This window comes from Bombus fervidus, chromosome 4 (assembly GCF_041682495.2).
Source record: "Bombus fervidus isolate BK054 chromosome 4, iyBomFerv1, whole genome shotgun sequence".
NCBI classification, from domain to species: Eukaryota; Metazoa; Arthropoda; class Insecta; order Hymenoptera; family Apidae; genus Bombus; species Bombus fervidus.
The window spans coordinates 7,153,025-7,173,643 of record NC_091520.1 but is presented as its reverse complement, the minus strand read 5'-3'; the positions used below and the strand labels follow the sequence as shown (position 1 = coordinate 7,173,643).

At 34.5% G+C, this 20,619-nt stretch overlaps 1 protein-coding gene and 2 long non-coding RNA genes across 3 annotated transcripts in view; 2 read left to right on the top strand and 1 right to left on the bottom strand.

Moving 5' to 3' along the window:
- The window catches only part of LOC139986849 (uridine phosphorylase 1), a 68,134-nt gene that overhangs the window by 6,159 nt on the left and 41,356 nt on the right, over window positions 1-20,619 (top strand). The window lies entirely within an intron of this gene.
- On the bottom strand, window positions 16,529-17,306 carry LOC139986277 (uncharacterized). Its single transcript, XR_011799607.1, has 2 exons — window positions 17,208-17,306; window positions 16,529-17,111 (listed from the first exon to the last, which is right to left on the bottom strand). It is a non-coding gene; the product is annotated as an uncharacterized lncRNA (long non-coding RNA).
- Window positions 19,368-20,283, top strand: LOC139986867 (uncharacterized). The gene is made up of 2 exons (XR_011799743.1): window positions 19,368-19,740; window positions 19,798-20,283. It is a non-coding gene; the product is annotated as an uncharacterized lncRNA (long non-coding RNA).

Sequence of the window (20,619 nt, the reverse complement as noted above, 5' to 3'; positions counted from 1 at the left end):
TTTCTTTCATTTCCAATGAAATATTTCTCTCATCATGTTGCTGATATTCGAAACGTTCAACAAAGCGTGTTCCGTTATGTAAATAAGTAATTAATTAATCTGTCGCGTTGCAAAATACATACGCGTATTTTCTGCTAAAATAATCTACGTATTATCGTCGTGCTAGATACATTATTTGTGTGTAGATGCTATTTGACAACATATCCTCTCTTTGGACAGATAATAATTGCAGTGGACGATAACTTCGATATTTGCCCAGCAACCTCGAAAGCCACCGGTTCTATTCAAAATTTTGTTTCGCACTGTTTACCACGAATGTATAGCATGGTCGCCGCACCCTCCCGTGTATCTGATTCTTCGGTCTCTATGACAACGAGGGTCGAACGTCGGGATCATCTGTTGTGTTTCAAGAGGGTGAGAAGCGATCCGATTTGAAAAATGTCGCTTCATATGGAGTTTTAATGCTTCTGAATGTAGCCGAATGAAAAAGCTAGGCATTTGCAAGATCAACGAGAATTCGTGGAAAAAAGTTCGCGAATTTCCGACGCATCAGGCATCTGTTATCGCAAAACAAGACGAGAACCAATGTATCGGAAAATAAGTTTAGCATTAACGAAATTCAAGATATAAGAGTTTCGAGGAATTAAAACGGCGTTTGAAATTTTATCGATTATGAAGTATCGACAGAGTTGACACGCTGAATGTTTTTTTCTTTTTCCTCCTTCGTATAGGTTTTAACGCCGCATCAAATGCGCGTATTTGGTTACTAGCGATAACAATGCGAGCAGAGAGAGATAGAGAGAGATAGATAGATAGATAGATAGATAGAGAGAGAGAGAGAGAGAGAGAGAGAGAGAGAGAGATTTACTAGTTAGAGTTTGCTAAATAATTCGAGAAAGGAGGAAACGTGTTTTGATAAAAAATGCGCGCTTAACAGAATTTAGGTAGATAATGACTTAAATATAAACCAATATGAGAAAACGAAATTGAGAATTATTTTTTTCGGGTCTTATTGTGATTTATCTTTCTTAGAGATTTGATGACATCTGATATGTTTCAATTTCGTATAATACACGAGCATATCCGGATACCTTGAAACTTACAATCCACTTGACGGATCTTCGAGTCTCGAACGAAAGAATGTTACTCTTCTTTTTCGACTTATTTTTGCATGTACAATCACCATTCGACCGCTTGTACCATGATTTTCGAGACACCCCGTATATAACTGGCATAGATCTTCAAAATGCGTTGATTAAATTTTCATTTCAGATGAGTAAGTTGTAAAAAGCGACGTTTACTTTCTTCTTCGCGATTTCAACCAACCAACATTTTCAACAATTTTCTTACGCAACATCGTAGTAAATTAATTCTTCTAACTCATCAAAAAAATATCAAGCTGTTTCAACATTTATGCTGTTTTAAAAAGTGTACGAATACTTTCCGTATCCATAGTATGTACACATACAGCGTACAAGAGTCTTGAAAATAGAATTTACATAATAAAAAGTTCATTACGTGCATTTAAAAATTGCATGCTTAGTTTATTACGCGCATCTTTCAACGAAATGCGTAAACTTACGAAATTTCGATACATTAAGAATCGTCAATAAAACGCAAATGTGTCTTTGTATTTCAATGTTTTTGTTTGAATACGAATCGAATATGAATCAGCGTGTCATGCTTTTTTCGTATCATCACAAATAAGAGAGTAACTAAAGATGACAGAGTCAGGTATATCAGGACACCCTGTATATGCATGGAGATTCAGATATTCCATGGCGGTTTCACCGAACCTTATCGATTTCCACTTTCTGTCGCATTTCCGTAGACAGAAGAGGTACAAGGTGACGATACACGTTAACGAATAAAAGTAGCTTTAAATAGAAATTCACTTATTTTCGTACTTATCAATTCTATTGGTTTTTTAATTAAACTTTGGAGAAATAAATATGACACGTTACTAGAAATGTTTATTTCTCTTCTTTGCAGAAGTAAATGTCATCTATGTTATTTGCAGTTCTATTGATTTTCTTTTTTTCTTTTTTTCCTTTTTACTTTTATCTCGCATTTCGTGCCACCGTAGCTACTTAATATTCTCACGTCTGTGATAACTTTTCTGCTAAAGTTGATCACAGGGAATAAAGTATAGAGTGAAGTTTTTATCAGCGTGTAATTTGTGTAATAATAATTAGTATTGTGGAAATATATATGGAAATAATTGTGGTAAGGTTTAGTAATTAGCTATATACGGCTCTTGATGTTATTTTCTTCTTGTTAATTATACTTTGTATCTGCTGTACTATTCGAGGCAATAATAATAAAATTAAAAGAATTTTAAAGATTTATTGCTTATTGTCAAATTTGCAGATTGTATTCGATAGAGAAAGATATCGTATTGAGTCCTTTGATAACAGAAAATGATCTTTTTTCCAGATAATACTTTTGTTTTATGCTCGGAACGTCGAAGAAATTAAGTTCAGATAAAAAACATAAATCAAGAAATTTAAAAAATCAATAGAAATGCGAATAAAATAGATGACATTTACTTCTGCAAAGAAGAGAAATAAACATTTCTAGTAACGTGTCATATTTATTTCTCCAAAGTTTAATTAAAAAACCAATAGAATTGATAAGTACGAAAATAAGTGAATTTCTATTTGAAACTATTTATATTATATATACGAATATTTTATTCGTTCAATATTTTATATCGTCACCCTGTACCTATGCAGAATGTTGTTTACGTAAGACGCTCATATTAGGAAAAATAATTACACATGAATCAGATACTAATGGATTAATTAAATATGAAGAAGGTGGTACAATATAATTTCTAATTTCACTTGTAGATGTTAGATTGAAATATCGTAAACATAGTTATCTAAAAATGCAGCTATCTAAAAATAAGGCCTTTTCTCAGAACATACAAAATTCTATGGGTATCTATTGTCGAACGACGGTAGCGCAGTGGTTAGCGCAGTGGTTAGCGCAGTGGTTAGCGCAGTGGTTAGCGCCTTAGGTTACGAACGTTCGGAACCCGGGTTCTCAAATCCCGGCGACCGGAATTCCTATTTTTCTTCCACGTATCTAAATTAGAAGAAAATACAGCAGTACTCCAGCAAGCGACATCTACACCAGCAACAACTATCTATCACGGCCTTATTCACCTCAATAAAATTATTACATAAAATAATTACACTTAATTTATGTATCATAATTTAGAATTTCTAACACGAATCATCTGATTTTCGCTCCTCAAAATAATTAATATCTGTTGTTCAACCCTTAATATACTTTCATCGATCTATACTCTCATGTATTGCTCTATGTTGCGGCCTCTCAACTAGTAGATGGCCATCATCTTGTTGCAACTGTTCGATTAGAGTCGCGCGAACCTTGAACGAAATTAACGCTCAAGGTAGATGGAGATTAAAAGATTTCTACTATGCTTGTGATTTCTATGTTTATTTCACGTGTTTAGTATAAACGTAAGAATATGAAACGTAATAAGGTAAATAAGTAAATAAACGTAAGTAAGAAAATTTAAATGTAAACAAAAGCGTGCTGAAATATCCTACTTCTCTCGAAGCACCTGGTGTTTATATTCCGGATATCGGTCCAGGACGTGTGTCTTCGTCGATGTTTCCTGTGAGATGGGAATCTGTGTATATATATATCGAATTTTTTAGCATTGGCGTTAGGGGCGTTTAACGAACCTTCATTTGGATTTAGTCATTTTTTTAGTATACAAGATAGAGGATAGTTAATAGTACAAATATGAGTATTACAAAATAAAGTTCACTAGCAATAAACAATTTCAGTACACAATAAGTTCTCACTAAAGACTTATATTATAATAATAATGATTACTTAGTCACTAAATGAATATAATAATAAATTCACAAGGTGATTACGTGACTATTACAGAATTTGATAATTAACCGTTACGATTAGATACTCGAGATGCTAATGACAATAATCTTAGGTTCAATAACGAATACACGGTCAACAGGATAGCAAATGCGCTTACTTGTCAAAAGTCTGTTTGCCGTAAGTTTCATAATCGAGTCACGCTCGGGCAACCGAGGTGAACAGATGTGTGTAAGCAAACGTGTGCTCCAGTCAAGTGATTCAGAGAAGTGCTACGAATAGTGATAGTGACAAACAATGCAGCAGCAGATATCAACAATCAAGATTGCAACCAAAGGAGAAAAATATTATATAAAAGGATCGTTAGATTTACCAGGCTTAAAGCAACAACAGCAAAATAGTAACAACCAAAACGATATGGAAACAGAAGAAATGGAAGAGCAGTGGAGACAGGAGGAGTGCAGACACAATAACGAAAGAAGTTACCAGGACGAAAACTGGAAGCTAGCAAAGACTAGGAAAAAACGTAAAATAATTCCAGGCACAAGTGCTGCAGGAAACCCAGATACAGAAAAGCAGCGATGGCTGCAAGAATTACCTTTAAGAAACTCCTTCAGCTCATTAACGGAAGAAATAGACAATGACCCGACAAGCAAAACCACAACTAAATCAACTTACATATCAAAACCACCACCAATATTTGTTGAGGCCCAAATAATAGATCCACTTATTGATCTACTAAACAATATAGTCGGGAAGGATAACTACACAATAAAACAAATAAAATTAGAACAAGTAAAAATTCAAACAAACACCCCAGAAGTTTATAGTGAAGTGATAAAAGAACTAAAGGAAAAAAATGCTATATACCACACGTACCAACTCAAAACGGTGAAGGAGCTATAAAATAGTTATAAGAGGTTTACATCCAAAAACTAACACGAAAAAATTAAGTGAAGAATTAGGAAAAATTGGCCATGAAACAAAAGCAATAAACAATATGACAAGATACGATACGAAGCAACCATTACCATTATTTTTAACAGAACTTGAACCCAGAACCAATAACAAAGAAATTTATGAAATTAAAAAAATACTAAATACAATTGTAACAGTGGAACCACCACGCTACAAAAAAGATATACCACAATGCATGCGGTGTCAACAATACGGACACACAAAAAATTATTGCAACAGAAGCCCGGCATGTGTTAAATGTGCAAAAAATCACCTAACAATACACTGCCCATACACAGGAAAAATAGAAGAAGTTAAATGCTATAATTGTAACGGAAACCACCCAGCCAGCTACAAAGGATGTGAAATAAGGAAACAAATACAACGTAAACTGTTTCCTCCACTTCGCAATAGATCATACAATAACCACCAACCACAACAAAGTATAACGGATAATGAAACAACATTAAAAGCACAAAGCGAACTAAACGCTATAAACAGAAACATAGATCCCCAAGGTAACCGAAGCTACGCACAAGTAACCAAAAACATTAGCCAAATAACGCTTCTAAACAATCAGAATCAAAACAATAACATCGAAGACGTTACAGAAATCAAAGAAATGCTCAAACAATCCATTAAAGGTATGGAAATGTTAGGAAAAATGGTAAGTGAGCTAAACACAATACTAAGACAACAAGCACAACAAACAACAATCATGTTACAACTACTCACAAACTTGCTAAGTAAAAAATAGAGATGGACATTTTGAAAATAGCCTGGAACTCCAATAGCTTGCAATAGCGAGCCCACGAAACTAAAATATTTTTGTATAAAAATAATATTGATATACTACTTGTCTCAGAAACACATTTCACTCTCAAAAATTACATGAAAATACCGTACTACACCATCTACGATACCAAACACCCCTCAGGTAAAGCACATGGAGGAACTGCAGTAATAATAAAAAATGACATCAAGCAAAATGACATCACTTACATAGTCAAACAAATCAAGAACACTTACAAGCAACCACTGTCACAATACAAACCAATGACAATTACTTCCAGATGTCAGCAGTATATGCACCTCCGAGACACAAAATTACACTAAAAAAATGGGAAGAATACTTCCAATCCTTAGGCGACAAATATATAGCGGCAGGAGACTTTAATGCAAAGCACACATTATGGGGTTCGAGAATTAACACGCCGAGAGGTGGAACATTAGAAAAATACATTAGAAGCGGCAACCTTAACGTACTATCTACGGGAAAACCAACGTACTGGCCGACAGACCCCAATAAAATACCTGACCTGTTGGATTTTGCAGTAACAAAAGGGCTAAATGTAAGCAAATTAAAAATAACAACCAGCCTCGAACTTAACTCCGACTATACACCAATTATAATAGAATATACAAGCAAACCACTACTTTATAACAAGTCAGAGTCGCTTTGCAATAAAACCACCAATTGGCAAACTTTTAAAGAGCTAATCGAAAACAAAATCAACTGCAATATCCCGTTGAAAACACCTGAACACATTGAGCAGGCAGTAGCAACTTTGACAGAAATAATACAGGAAGCAGCGTGGGCAACCACCACCTATGAAACAAATAGCAGGCAATCAAAAATTATCCTGCAGGACATCCTAGACAAAATCAGGGAAAAAAGAAAAGCGAAAGTAAAATGGCAAAAACAGAGAACACGAGAAAACAAGAAAAACCTAAATAAACTTGCAAAGGAATTAAAGAATAAAATAAGGGAACATCATAATAACGAATTCTCAAAATTCATCGAATCACTATCCGCGCATGAGAATACCAACTACTCCCTATGGAAAGTCACTAACAAAGTTAAGAAAACAATAAAAACAATCCCAGCAATCAGAAAAATGGACAACACATGGGCCAGAACCAACGAAGAGCAGGCAGAAGAATTCTCAAAGCACCTACAAAATATATTTTCGCCGTATGAAACTAATAACAGCATCCCTGGATGGCAAACAAATGAAGAAGTGGAAAATGCCAGCAACACAACTGATAAACGCTGCACCATATTCGGCACAACAGCGCAAGAAGTTACAAACCTAATTAAGGCAACAAAGACAAGTAAAGCACCAGGATTTGATTTGATCAATGGGAAAATCTTAAAAAACCTTCCCCCAAAGGCAATAAGACTAGCAACGATAATATTTAACGCAATTCTAAGAATACAGTACTTTCCTACACTATGGAAAATAGCACAGATAGTGATGTTACCCAAACCAAACAAAAACCCACATCTAACTGCATCCTACAGGCCGATATCATTACTACCTGCGTTTTCCAAATTATTAGAGAAAATAATATATAACCGCTTAAAACCAACAATAGAAAAAGAAAAACTAATACCGAACCATCAATTTGGATTCAGGAATAAACACTCCACAATAGAACAAATGCATAGGCTCGTCAATGAAATCTTACAGTCGCTTGAAACAAAACAATACTGCACAGCACTCTTTATGGATATCGGAAAAGCATTCGACAAAGTTAACCATGAAAAACTTCTTCAAACAATCAAAAAGCAATTTCCAGGACAAATCTACAAACTACTCAAATCTTACTTAAACAACAGAACCTTTGTAGTAAAAATAAATGATGCATACTCTGAAATTAAGGATATCAAGGCAGGAGTACCGCAAGGAAGCGTCTTAGGACCAATATTATACACACTATACACGGCAGATATACCAACAACTGTCAACAGCAAAACACTGACGTTTGCGGACGATACGGCCATACTAGTGAGGCATGCAAATCCAGAAACGGCCGCCGCACTACTACAAGAACACATTACAAAAATAGAAAAATGGCTGCAAAACAAACAAATAAAAGCGAACACCAGCAAGTGCAACCACATAACATTTACACTTAGAAAAGGAAAATCACCAGATATCCAACTGAACGGCGCCCACGTAGCACAAACAAAGCAAGTCAAATATCTAGGAATACATTTAGACACATACCTTACATGGAAGCACCATATAAAATCAATAATAAACAGAATAAGTGCAAAAAGGAAGCAGATGTACTGGTTAATCAATAGAAAATCTAAATTAAGCATAATGAATAAACTAAATATATACAAAACAATAATCAAACCAATCTGGACATACGGAGTCCCACTATGGGGGACGGCAGTAATGAGTCACATAAGCAAAATAGAAATAGAGCAAGCAAAAATTTTAAGGACAATAGTTAACGCTCCATGGTACGTCAGAAATGAAGACCTACGAAAAGATCTAAAAATCCCAACAGTCAAAGAGAAAATCACTAGATACGCAAAAAAGTATAAAGAAAGACTTGCAGCACACCCAAACCAGCTGGTTGCTGAAACAAATAAAACCGTAATAGAAAGAAGACTGAAGAGGAAGCATTCCGCAGACCTCGCAATAGAGATGCAATAGGCAACCTGGAAGATGGAACCCCACTAAGGGTAACCATCCACATGCTATATTTTTATTCTTTAAGCTATAATATTTTACCAAATGTCCTTCTGGACAAATTGTAAAAATTTAAACAAATAGTCAATAAAAAAAAAAACTTGTCAAAAGTCCAAGTCGAACTGAACTTATGTATTTTTCTATATATCTGTCTGTACCCCTTGGGTCAACTATATTTTTAAGGAGAGCTATACAACTACGTCATACCTCTTTTAGGTAAAAACGTCCATCCCGTGACTGTGGCTACGTTTAGCGACCAGATGTGTCACTTAGAGCCCAAGCCTAATTCTCATAAATCTCGGGCAAATATAATCGGATTAAATGATAAACAACAACTTCTAAGTTTTATTATTCAAGTACAGCTATAATAAAAAGTCTAGATTAAAGTATTGGGGATTTTCCCAAAAATTTCCCAAGGGAAGGCTCCGATGTTCTTTCATCTCTGACATATATAATGTTTATTGGCCAAGAAAAATATTTATTTATTAAACAAGGAACTTCTGTTTGAAAATGGTTTTGGTAAAAAGTAGTCATACAACATTTTCTGTCGGGTTTACATTTTTAATATTACAGTTTATAATTTTTTTTTTTTTAATTTATTTATTTGGATTTTTACAATTTGTCCAGAAGGACATTTGGTAAAGTATTATATCTAGGTGGAAGTGAATAAAAAAGAAAAACAAAAATAAAATATAGCATGTGGGTGGCTACCCCCAGCGGGGTATCATCGTCGTGTTTGTTAGGGTATATCCTTTGTGAGGTCTGTTGGGTGTTTCCTTTTTAGTCTTCTTTCTATGTTTGTTGTGTTGATCGTTGCCGCTGCCAGCCGGTTCGGGTGCGTTTCTATTCTTTCTCTGTACCTTCTTGCGAGTCTGCTAATCTCCTCCTTGACCGTTGGTATTCCCAGGTCTTTCCGAATATCCTCGTTTCTAACGTACTATGGGGTGTTTACTATCGTTCTAAGAATTTTAGTTTGTATTGTCTCAATTTTGCTTATATGGCTCATTGCTGCTGTTCCCCATAGCGGGATTCCGTAGGTCCAGATTGGTTTTATGATTGATTTGTATATTCTTAATTTGTTTTCAGTGCTTAATTTGGATTTTCGACTTGTTAGCCAGTGCATTTGTCTCCTTGCTGTCTGTATTTTGTCTATTATTGATTTGATGTGCTGTTTCCATGTGAGTTGTGAATCTATGTGTAGCCCTAGGTATTTGACTTGCCTAGTTTGTATTATTTGGGTGCTATTCAGGAAGATGTTTGGTGGTATCTGTTTTCGCAGTGTGAATGTGATGTGGTTGCATTTATTAGGGTTAGCTTTGATTTGTTTAGCTTGTAGCCACTTTTCTATTTTTGTGATATGTTTTTGTAATAATGCGACTGCTGTTACTGGGTTAGTGTGCCTGACTAGTACAGCTGTGTCGTCCGCGAATGTCAGTATTTTGCTATTTGTAGTTGTTGGTATGTTGGCCGTGTAAAGTGTGTATAGTATTGGTCCTAAGACGCTTCCTTGCGGGACCCTTGCCTTGATGTCTTTGACTTCTGAGTATGCGTCTTTGATTTTTATTACGAAGGTTCTGTTGCTTAGATATGATTTTATTAGTTGGTGTATTTGCTCCGGGAATTGTTTCTTGATTGTTTGTAGTAGGCTTTCGTGGTTTATTTTGTCAAATGCTTTCTCTATGTCCATAAAGAGGGCTGTAGAGGGCTATAGTGGAATGTTTGTTTCTGAATCCGAATTGGTGATCTGGTATTAATTTTTCCTTCTCTATTATTGGTTTTAGTCGGGCGTATATTATTTTTTCTAGTATTTTGGAAAGCACAGGAAGTAGTGAAATTGGTCTATATGATGATGTTTGGTGTGGGTCTTTGCCTGTTTTAGATAACATTATGATCTGGGCTATTTTCCATGGTTTAGGAAAGTAGCCGATTCTTATTATTGCGTTGTAAATTATTGTTATAAGTCTTATCGCTTTTGGAGGAAGGTTTTTCAAGATTTTACCATTGATTAGATCAATTCCTGGTGTTTTGTTGTTTTTTTGTTTTTTCGACTATGTTTCTAATTTCTTGAGCTGTTGTTTTAGGTATGGTGTATTGCTTGTCAGTTGCGGAACTAGTGGTTGGCGCATACTCGTCCGTGTGACAATTGAGGTTGCTGTTGTTGATGTTGTGTGGTGTAAATGTGTTGCATAGGTGGTTGGAAAATTCTTCAGCTTGCTCTTCGTTGCTTCTTGCCCATGTGTTGTCTGCTTTTCTGATTGCTGGGGCTAATTTTATTGTCTTTATTTTTTTTGTGGCTTTCCATAGTGAGTAGTTGTAGTTCTCGTGTGCAGATAGTGACTCTATGAACTTTGTGAACTCGTTGTTATTGTGTTCTTTTATTTTGTTTTTTATTTCTTTTGCAAGTTTGTTTAGGTGTTTTTTTGTTTTCTCTTGTTCTATGTTTTTGCCATTTTGCTTTCGCTTTCCCTTTTTCCCTAATTTTTTCGAGGATGTCTGGCGGAATTATATTTGTTTGTCTAATGGTTGATTCAGGTAAAGTGGTTGCCCTTGCTGCTTCCTGTATAGTTTCTGTGAGTGTTGTTACTGCTTGTTCGATGTGTTCAGGTGTTTTTAGTGGGATGTTGCAGTTGATTTTGCTCTCAATTATTTCTTTGAATATTTGCCATTTGGTGGATTTGTTGCATAGCGTCTCTGAGTTGTTGTAGAGTATTGGCTTGTTTCTGTATGTAATTATTATGGGTGTATGGTCGGAGCTAAGCTCGAGGCTGGGTGCTATATTTATTTTATTTCCATGTAGTCCCTTTGTAACTGCAAAATCAAGTAGGTCAGGGATTTTGCTCAGGTCTGTCGGTCTACCTGTGGATAATAGATTGAGATTATTGTTTTTTATGTATTTTTCCAGGACTCTACCTCTAGGTGTAGTGGTTCTTGATCCCCATAGTGTGTGCTTTGAGTTGTAGTCTCCTGCTGCGATATACTTGTCGCCTGATTGTTGAAAGTACTCATCCCATATTTGTGCTGTTAGTTTGTGTCTCGGTGGTACATATACCGCTGACAGCTGTAGTTGGTTGCTGCTAGATTGTACAGTAACGGTTGTTGCTTGTAAATATTCCTTACTAACTTGGCTGTGTAGGTGGTGTTTGATATCGTTTCTTATCATTATTGCGGTCCCTCCATGTGCTTTTCCTGAGGGATGCTTGGTGTCATATATAGTGTAGTAAGGTATTTTTATGTAGCTTTTTGTGGTGTAGTGCGTTCTGATACGAGTAATATATCGATGTTGTTGTGATATAGGAATGTTTTGGTTTCTAGGGCCCTTTGTTGTAGGCCGTTGGAGTTCCAGGCTCCTATTTTGAGCATGTCCGTTTTTTATTTTTTGCTTAACATGTTTGTAAGAAGTTGTAACATGGTTGTGATTTGTTGCGTTTGCTGTCTGAGGACTGCATTTTGTTCGCTTATCATTTTTGTTAACATTTCAGTATTTTTGATGGATTGCTTTAGTAGTTCTTTGATTTCTGTAGCGTCGTTGGTGTTATTGTTTTGGTTTTGGTTGTCTAGGGATGTTGTTTGTTTGGTTACTTGCGCGTAGCTTCGGCTACCAGAGGTATTGGTATTATTGTGGTTGATATTCACTACGTGCTGTACGTTTGTTGATGTCTCAATTTCTGCGCTATCCTGTTGTGTGTGATAGTTATTGTATGTCCTGCTTCGGAGTGGCGGAAAGAGTTTGCGTTGAAGTTGTTTTCTGACTGTACAGCCTTTGTAGTTAGCTGGGTGGTTTCCATTGCAGTTGTAGCACTTTACGTCGTTTATTTTTCCTGTGTATGGGCAGTTCGTTGTTAAATGCTTTTCTGCGCATTTAACGCATGCCGGGTTTCTGTTGCAGTAGCTTTTTGTATGTCCATATTGTTGACATTACATACATTGTGGTATGTCTTTTTTGTGTCTGGGTGGTTCAACTGTAATTATTGTGTTTAGAACTTTTTTAATTTCGAAGATTTCTTTGTTGTTGTTTTTAGGTTCAAGTTCTATTAGAAATAGCGGTAGTGGTTGTTTAGTATCATATCTGGTTATGTTATTTATTGATCTTACCTGGTGTCCGATTTTGGCTAGTTCCTCGCATACATTTTTTGTATTTGTCATTGGGTACAGTCCTCTGATTACTGCTTAGTAGGTTCGATCGATTTTAAGCTGGTAAGTATGGTACCCGGCGTTTTATTCTTTTAGCACTTTTACCACCCTTCTGTAGGTTTCTGGGGTGTTGGTTTGCACTTTGATTTGGTCAAGCTTTAGTTGTTTTATGCTGTAGTTCTCATTGCCTGCCGTGATGTTTAGCTGTTCGATGAGGGGGTCTATTATGTGTGCATCTATGTAGATTGGTGGTGGTTTGGCGTTGTGTATTTTCGGTATTACTGTTTGGTCTGATTCCTTTTCCTGTGGCAGTGCGCTGAAGGAGTTTTGGAGTGGAATTCCTTGGAGCCATTGTTGCCTTTCTGTTTCCGCAGCCCTCCTAGCATTTGTGTTTGTTGTTATCTTTCGTTTTTTGTTGGGAGTTACGACCTTTCAGCTTTCGTTCTGGTGTGATAGATCGATGTTGGTGTTATTCCTCACGTCATTAGTTTCTGTGATTTCCATTTCCGATTCGCTTGTATCTGAGCAATCATGCTCCTCGCCTGTTTGTTGTGTTGGGTTTGCTGAATTTACAGCTCTGTTTATTACGTATGATTCGCCGTTGTTTAACAGTCTGATTGGTGGCACTTGCATCACTTGTCGCACTTGTGGAGGCACCACTTCACACGTCCGCTCAGCTCGGCGGCTCGGGTAGAACTGACAGTTTATAATTGAACTTAAGTAACTCAAAAATGGTACTTTTATACGATATTGTCTTTTCTTTCTTCTTCTGACCTGAAAACTTGGTCGCAAAGCAACACAGATCGAATGGGACTGTCGAACTAATCCAGTGACTGTCGAACTGTCGTAGGCGTCTCGTAGGTGATGCGTCTTGCGCGTACCTGGTCAAAGGGTGCGTAGCGTAACGTGCCATCAGGACATCGTTCGGTGGTCTATTGTTGAGCTCTCATCTGGTGTCGAAGTTTATGACGCATGGTTTGCTGTTGAGCGGATTCACCGACCGCTTAACCTTTTGCCACGAAATTAACGCTCAAGGTGGAGGGAAATTAACCTCTTGACGTACAAATAAAATGGAATTTGATGCTATTTAGAAATCATGAATTTAGAATCTATGAAGAATACTATTTAATCTGGTTCAACTGAACAGTTATACGCAAGCTTAGAAACAGAACATTTTATTTCGAAAGTTATTTAATCAGGTTGATATATAATGTTAATGGACAGAAATTAAGTAACATTATAAAATAATAAATGAATAATTCTATTGTTGAGGTTATTAGACGTATAAACAGAGGAAAGCGTGGATAAATTGTAAAGTAGAAAATATATTTTAATACAGAAGTGTAAGTACGCTAGCAATGTTACCCTATGACTGAAAGCCCCAAAGCCATCGTCGCTTGCCCACTGTCTATGGTTTGCCTTCGTCTCAATCTATTGTCCATACGCTGTCGGTGGCTTCTGTGCTTGAGAAAAATAAAAAGACCAGATGTAGAGTTTTCTTAGAAGTGGTTACTTCAACATCTATAAAGTATGATACATTTCGAAACATTCTGGAATACGTAGAGGAACTAGACATGTTTTACACTGCCACGTTGTTTCGCTTCTGATATTATTTTTTACGCACACATGGCATCTTTTCGCAGTATGTTCCTTTTTATTAGTCGAAGTTTTATGTTCAGGAAAATGTGCCCAATATTTTGCCTGTAGCCAAGTTGGACACTCACTTCGCCACGGTTTGCTGCGTGTCGAATAATTAGGAAGAGACGACAGATTGTGTAGCATATCTTCTGCGATATTCCATCGAAAATTTACAATCGATTGCTTTGTTGAATTAAGCAAGTTAGGATACAGGACATAAGCATTATAAATAGATAGAAGAATATTTGAAATAAAACAGAATCGATGATTCTTCTTTCTTTCTAGACGTTCTTCACGTCTCAAAGTCTACAATTGCACACGAAATGGATGACGTCTCCTAGACGTCATTGTATGCCAAGGGGTTCAAGATTTCTAGTATGCTTGTGATTTCTATGTTTATTTGAAGTGTTTAGTATAAACGATAGAGTATGAAACGTAAGTAGTAATTAAATAAATAATTATAATTATTTTTTCATTCGTTTTCATTTGTTGTCAACAACTTCCCAATAATCCACATTCGATCGTTTTCTTTCGACGCACTGGCATCATACGTTTCTTGTTCAGAGTTTTTCTTTTTTTCACAAAAATCGAATATAATATCCATAAATTGTGCCTCCATCAGGGACAAGTTGACGAATATGGTCTGCAATTATTTGGAACTGTCATCAGATTCTGAACATTCCGAAATTTTCGGAGAAGTTGAATACAAATAAAACTACACATTACCAAAAGCGTCTACTGTCAAGTAGCTGGGAATTTAATTCCAAAAAGACGCAGGAATTACCAGAAAATAATTCACGGCGATTTCTTTGGAGCGCACAAAATTTGGTTCAGAAAATTTCTAATTTTGATGAAAATTTACCAGGAATTAAAGCAGATATTGATGGTAAATTGTCAGTATTAGAAACCTTTCAACTTTTCTTCTCAGAAAATATGCTGAAACATATTGTGAGAGAAACTAACAATTATTTTACCGCGAAAACTTCACACAGTAATGTCCCATTGCCATTGGCTGCCCAGAGAGCAATTCGTTTCTCAGCGCTAACATGCTCAGGGTTAACATGCTAATTTACTTGTCGACGTTGTAATTTACTTGTCCGAGTTGTAAACTTTATAATGTGTCGTGTGAGAAATTCCAACTTGCCAAAAAATAGCAGGTGTGTTATCGTAAACTGAGGACAACCTTAAATATTCAACACTATATACTACAGTTATAAACTTAAGTAATAAAAAGGAATCAGCAGGATTTATGTTATCCTTTTAGTTGCAAATAATATATCTATTATTATCTATAATAATGATATATAACAATAATATATCTATTATCTTCATAATATGATATAAATAGGTATCTTTTTGAAAACAACAGCGAAAAATCATATTTTGACATTGATAAATCACAGCTATTTTGACGTAGGTATTATCATTCTTTGTGTTTCTCGAAAAATGAGAAGTGTAAGAAAAAGATATCTAATAGTGTAACATTCCAGAAACTCTAGCTGTAAGAAACCAGAAGCGGATCTGATAACAGTTTGTCACGAATTTGAGTTATACGCAGTAATAAATAGACCATGGTATTTGTGATATTTATTTATTTATTCTATGAAATGTAAAGTTGTGAAGATAAGTATAAAGGAAACAATCTATCAGATTCAAAAATAGTAGATCTTTCAACACAAGTGTCTCTTTAATTTACTCAAGTGCGTTTAAAACTGCGAACTCTAAGAACGATAAACGTGTGTTTTATGCTAAGAGCAGGAACACTGAATACATTTAAAAACGAAAGGGAAGGAAATTGAACGTATTATGGTGCAACTGCTAGGCAGTTTAGCATGAAATACCGTTGCACATCTACTCAGCATACAAAGTGGCTGCCAACAGTCTCTTTCCAAATTGTATTTCCATTATAAGTGTTACAATGCGCTATAAACGATAGGTTAATCACACTCTCTTTATAAAATATTTGTTAACGTTTATCTTGTAGAGTCTTTGTTTCATTTACATATGAGAAAACTATATGAGAAAACCACACTATAACTGTACACTTTTCCCTATTATTTATTTCATATATGCATATTATTATTATTATTATATATTATATATTATTATTTTCTGTATTTGTATCGAAAAAGTGATTGGGATGATGAAAGAATAACAGAAATTATGCCACAAAATGCATATGTGTGCACGTGCACGTCTGTGTGAGGGAGAAAGTATAGCTCTTTAGGTAACATAGTGATTGAAGGTAATGGAAAAAACGCTCCAGTTTTACTACTATGCAGTATCAAATATGGATAAATATGATATATATAAATATATATTGATCCTGTTTATAATTACATTGATCATGTTTGTAATTTGTTACAATATGCGTAATTTATTCTTTCATCTTTAGTAATATTTTCATTAATTTCTAAATTTGAATTTAAAGGAATAGATACATTTTCGCGTTCTTTATTTTCACAGGAATTCGCTGAATTTTAACAAAATAAATATTCTTGTTTTATTTTTACTTATTTCTTCAAATTACATCAACCCACTTGGTTCATTAGCGATCACGTCGCTTACGTGACATTAAAAACAAAAGGTTACAGGTTGGGTCGTATCAATAACGAAGAAATAAATATTCTCGTATTATTAATATAATTAAGTTAAATTGAGAAGTATCGATACGTTTCAAAAACTATAATACATTCGAACATGACTCCACAGTCCTAGTCGCTTCTTTACACAGTTAATTATATTGCATATGCAACGTAATTTGTTTGGTCTCCTTGTTTTACACGTAACCATGTGCAAAGTATAATGAGCGATTGTCAATTTAGCTGACTATTTGATGTTTCCTATCAAACGATAATGCAGAACTTATCTCATGAGTATCGTTTCTAATACGACGTATGAAGTGCAAACATGTTGCAAATCTCGATGACCAGTTCTACACGATTCTGTACTTCCCTGTGAATGATTTGCTGCGTAAAACGTAGCGGAAGCACTGCCATGTGTAAAACTCGCCAACATTCGCTGAAATTAAATTGGAAATATTGACCGCCTTTTGCATATTCGTAACAGAAACAGATCTCCTTGAAAACGTAATTACGTATTTACTTTTAATATTACCTTCTTTTTTTATTATCTGAAAAATTTGGTTCGTTTCCAAACGGAAATAAGCAACCTACAAAATTGACATAAAATCGTAGTATACCAGATAATGTATGTAAGATCGTAAATCTCGGGATAATTCAGGTGATCGATTCTGAAGTCTGAAAATCGAGATTTATTGTGAAAATATTTAAATAAAATACAGAAGTAAACAACAATTGATATCAATCTATAACAATAAATAATAACCGAGAATCGATAATCGAGAATCGAAATAATCGAGAATCGATTTTCAACGTCCTGAGCTACCGATCTTTCTCCGTCAATCTTCGATATTTTAAATAATTATTCTGTGATTTTGTCTATCTCTGATGTTGCCCTCTGTCCGTCCGTTTGAGAAATGAGTGTCTCTCAAAATGGTTATCCGTAAAACGAAAGAAGGTCCCTCTATCCGTGAAACAAAGAAAGTGGTGCTATCCGTAAAACAAAAAGAGTCCCTATCCCACGTAAACCCTAGGGAGTTTACATATATATAGTGAAGTAAGTGATACAAATTATTTGTATTTCTGTTAGATAAAACGAATTAAATTGCAAAAAATATAATGTAATGTGGTTTTAATGTTTGGGTATTTTAAGTAAGAAAAATTTATATTTGAAAAATACTTTCTCCAAAGATGAATATAATCCGACTGCTTCTGCTCTGCATTCTTTGTAAGATCCCCCCATTGAGTCAAATTTTGAATCGTATGTTTCATCAAGTAAAAAAAGTTTATTTTTTGGTTCTCCAGTAAAGGGTTTTTTTTATTTTTCTTACATCGAAGTTATATGAATAGGATTTTAATGTCTTCAATTATCTACATGTTGCATGACGAAGAAGTTGGCGTAAACCAACGTGTACTTCAAAGCTAGTTACTTTGTAACTGTTCATCAAAGTCTGATGATGCTCAGGTAAAAATGACAGCACGTCCAATTTGAAAAATGCAAAAACTTAATTAATTTAAACAGGCATCCTCCTACTCTTTTCTATTAAACAACTGAAAAATGAAAATCTTTATTTTAAAGAACGCAACGATTATTTAAATAAGTATTTATTTTCTCTTGTTTATTAAATGTTTAAAACCTCGTATTTTTTCAGTTATAGAAGCATTTACAGTAATTCATAGAATGACATAAATTTTTCCGACAGTGTTTTAAATTTTTTAACTTATACTTTTTATAATTAAATTTACATTCTTTATATTTTAATTAAAAAATTAAATTTTTAGACTAAGTTTTCAAGAAGCTGTAAATATGAAGTCAGTGTATTTGATAATCATGATCGCTATGGTTAAAAACATATAAAATAAGCATATGCTATTAATGAAACAAAACGTGAATATAAAAGTGTAAGTCAAGATGTAAATCAGATTCTCTGGCAGTGCCATTTGTAAATATGAAAAAAGTTTATCAGATAGCTTCGAAAAGGTTAAATAAATAAACATAGGCATTTATTTTATAAAGCATAATATGGATGATACAATTTATAGAAAATTAATCGTGATTTGTTAGATACTTCTATCGTTGATTAATACAAAGAACTGCAATTCTGAGTAATCGATTGCAGTTATTGTGTTATTAAAAATACGCAGAAGTCAATCTAGCCAGTGAAAGCTGATATTTATTGTCACTAATTATCAATAAAAAATACTTTCCAATCACAAATTATCATTATATGATTATAACCACACATGATATTTCTCTGGACGATAAGTTATCGATTGAAATTAAAACCAAGAACATTATCTTCTTCCAATTTATTCTACAGAGATCTTACTTCATACAATAGGAATTTTTAATTTTGCATTTATCGCAGAGAGAAAAATCCATTACGTTGTGTTATCTCTATTGTGTTATTGTTTACTATGGATATTATTATTTTCTTAAAAACAATTCTGTTCTTTATTTAAATTTATAAAGTAGCTGAAGTCTACTATCACAAATTTGTTTCTTAAAAGTGAAAATTTATTTTTCAAACTAGCAATGTTAAATATACAATATTTTGTATTAATTATTTTTTTTTAAATGTCTTAATTTAAAGACATAAGAAATCTTTTGTATTATATTTCTCTAAAAAGGTTACATACAGTATGTTGCTCCTATATCAAACTAAAAATTTGTTTAGATTAAGAATAACTTGTGTTAAGTAAACATGTGACTGTTTATTATATTTTTTAGTATAAAATACTATTTGTGAAGATGAATCATAAAAGAGTTTTGTACATAGCCACATGCAGATATCAGCTTAAAATTGAAAGCATCCTTCCTCTTAAGAAACTCACCCCCACAATATCTTGCAGTCTAAAATGCTAGCCCCTCTGCACCATTTAACAACTGAAAATTTCCAGTTAATATCTGCGACGCTTTCTAAGAAAACTACTTGTGGCGCTTTATCTGTCCCATCCTATATAATCTCGAGTCTTTCGAAATAACAAAATGTGGATGACTGTATATTGGGAAAAAATGTTAAACAAACTCGAATTCAGGTTAGTGTCCGTAAACGAGCTAACATAGCGTTTGCGCCTGAAAAACAAAACATATAACAGATAGATAACAGATATAGATTTTTAAGAAGCTCAGCTTAACACGATGTTTCTTCTGGCATACATTTAATATTAATAATATTTTATCCCACAAGGAAGATTGGAAATACGGTGGAATCTTCAGCATCTGAATCTGTACGAGAATATGATCGAAAATAGCTGTTTCGTACTTTAGAACTTGGAAGGAATATCATTGAAGTGATGACAGTAAAGAACAAATGTAAATGATTGCAAAATTGAATGCTACGAAACTGGAATGTATAACCTGATTAAGAGAAAACACCTGCTTGGAAAATAAGAATATGTATAAAGTATTGCTTGGAGCCACTCTGTGGAATAATGAGAAAGAAGGAAGCAAGAGCAGTTAAAGTGACCGTATTCATTTCAATATTTTAACATAGGAACACTATATATAGGGTGTCTTGGAATACAAACAGGCTGTCACTCTATGTGTATACAAAAATAAGTCGAATAAATTGATGAATAATTGCAATGAGAAAGGAGGAAGCAGGAGCGGTTAAAGTGACCATATTCAGGGTTTCAATGTTTTAACATAGGAGCACTATATATAGGGTGTCTTGGAATACAAACAGGGTGTCACTCTACGTGTATACAAAAATAAGTCGAATAAATTTTTCCCTTTGACATTTCGTTTTCGAGAAAGTGGAGCTCGAGGTAGCTATCGCCGGCACTTCGCTTATTCTGCTAATTGCACGAGCTCGATTTTCTCAAAACTCAGGCCTAAATCGGCAGAAATGTTCTTTTTATGTAGCATACGTACGTATATAAATAACTTCTTGTCTGAGCATGTCGACTATCTTAAGATACCCTGTATGATGTTCACGGTAAAG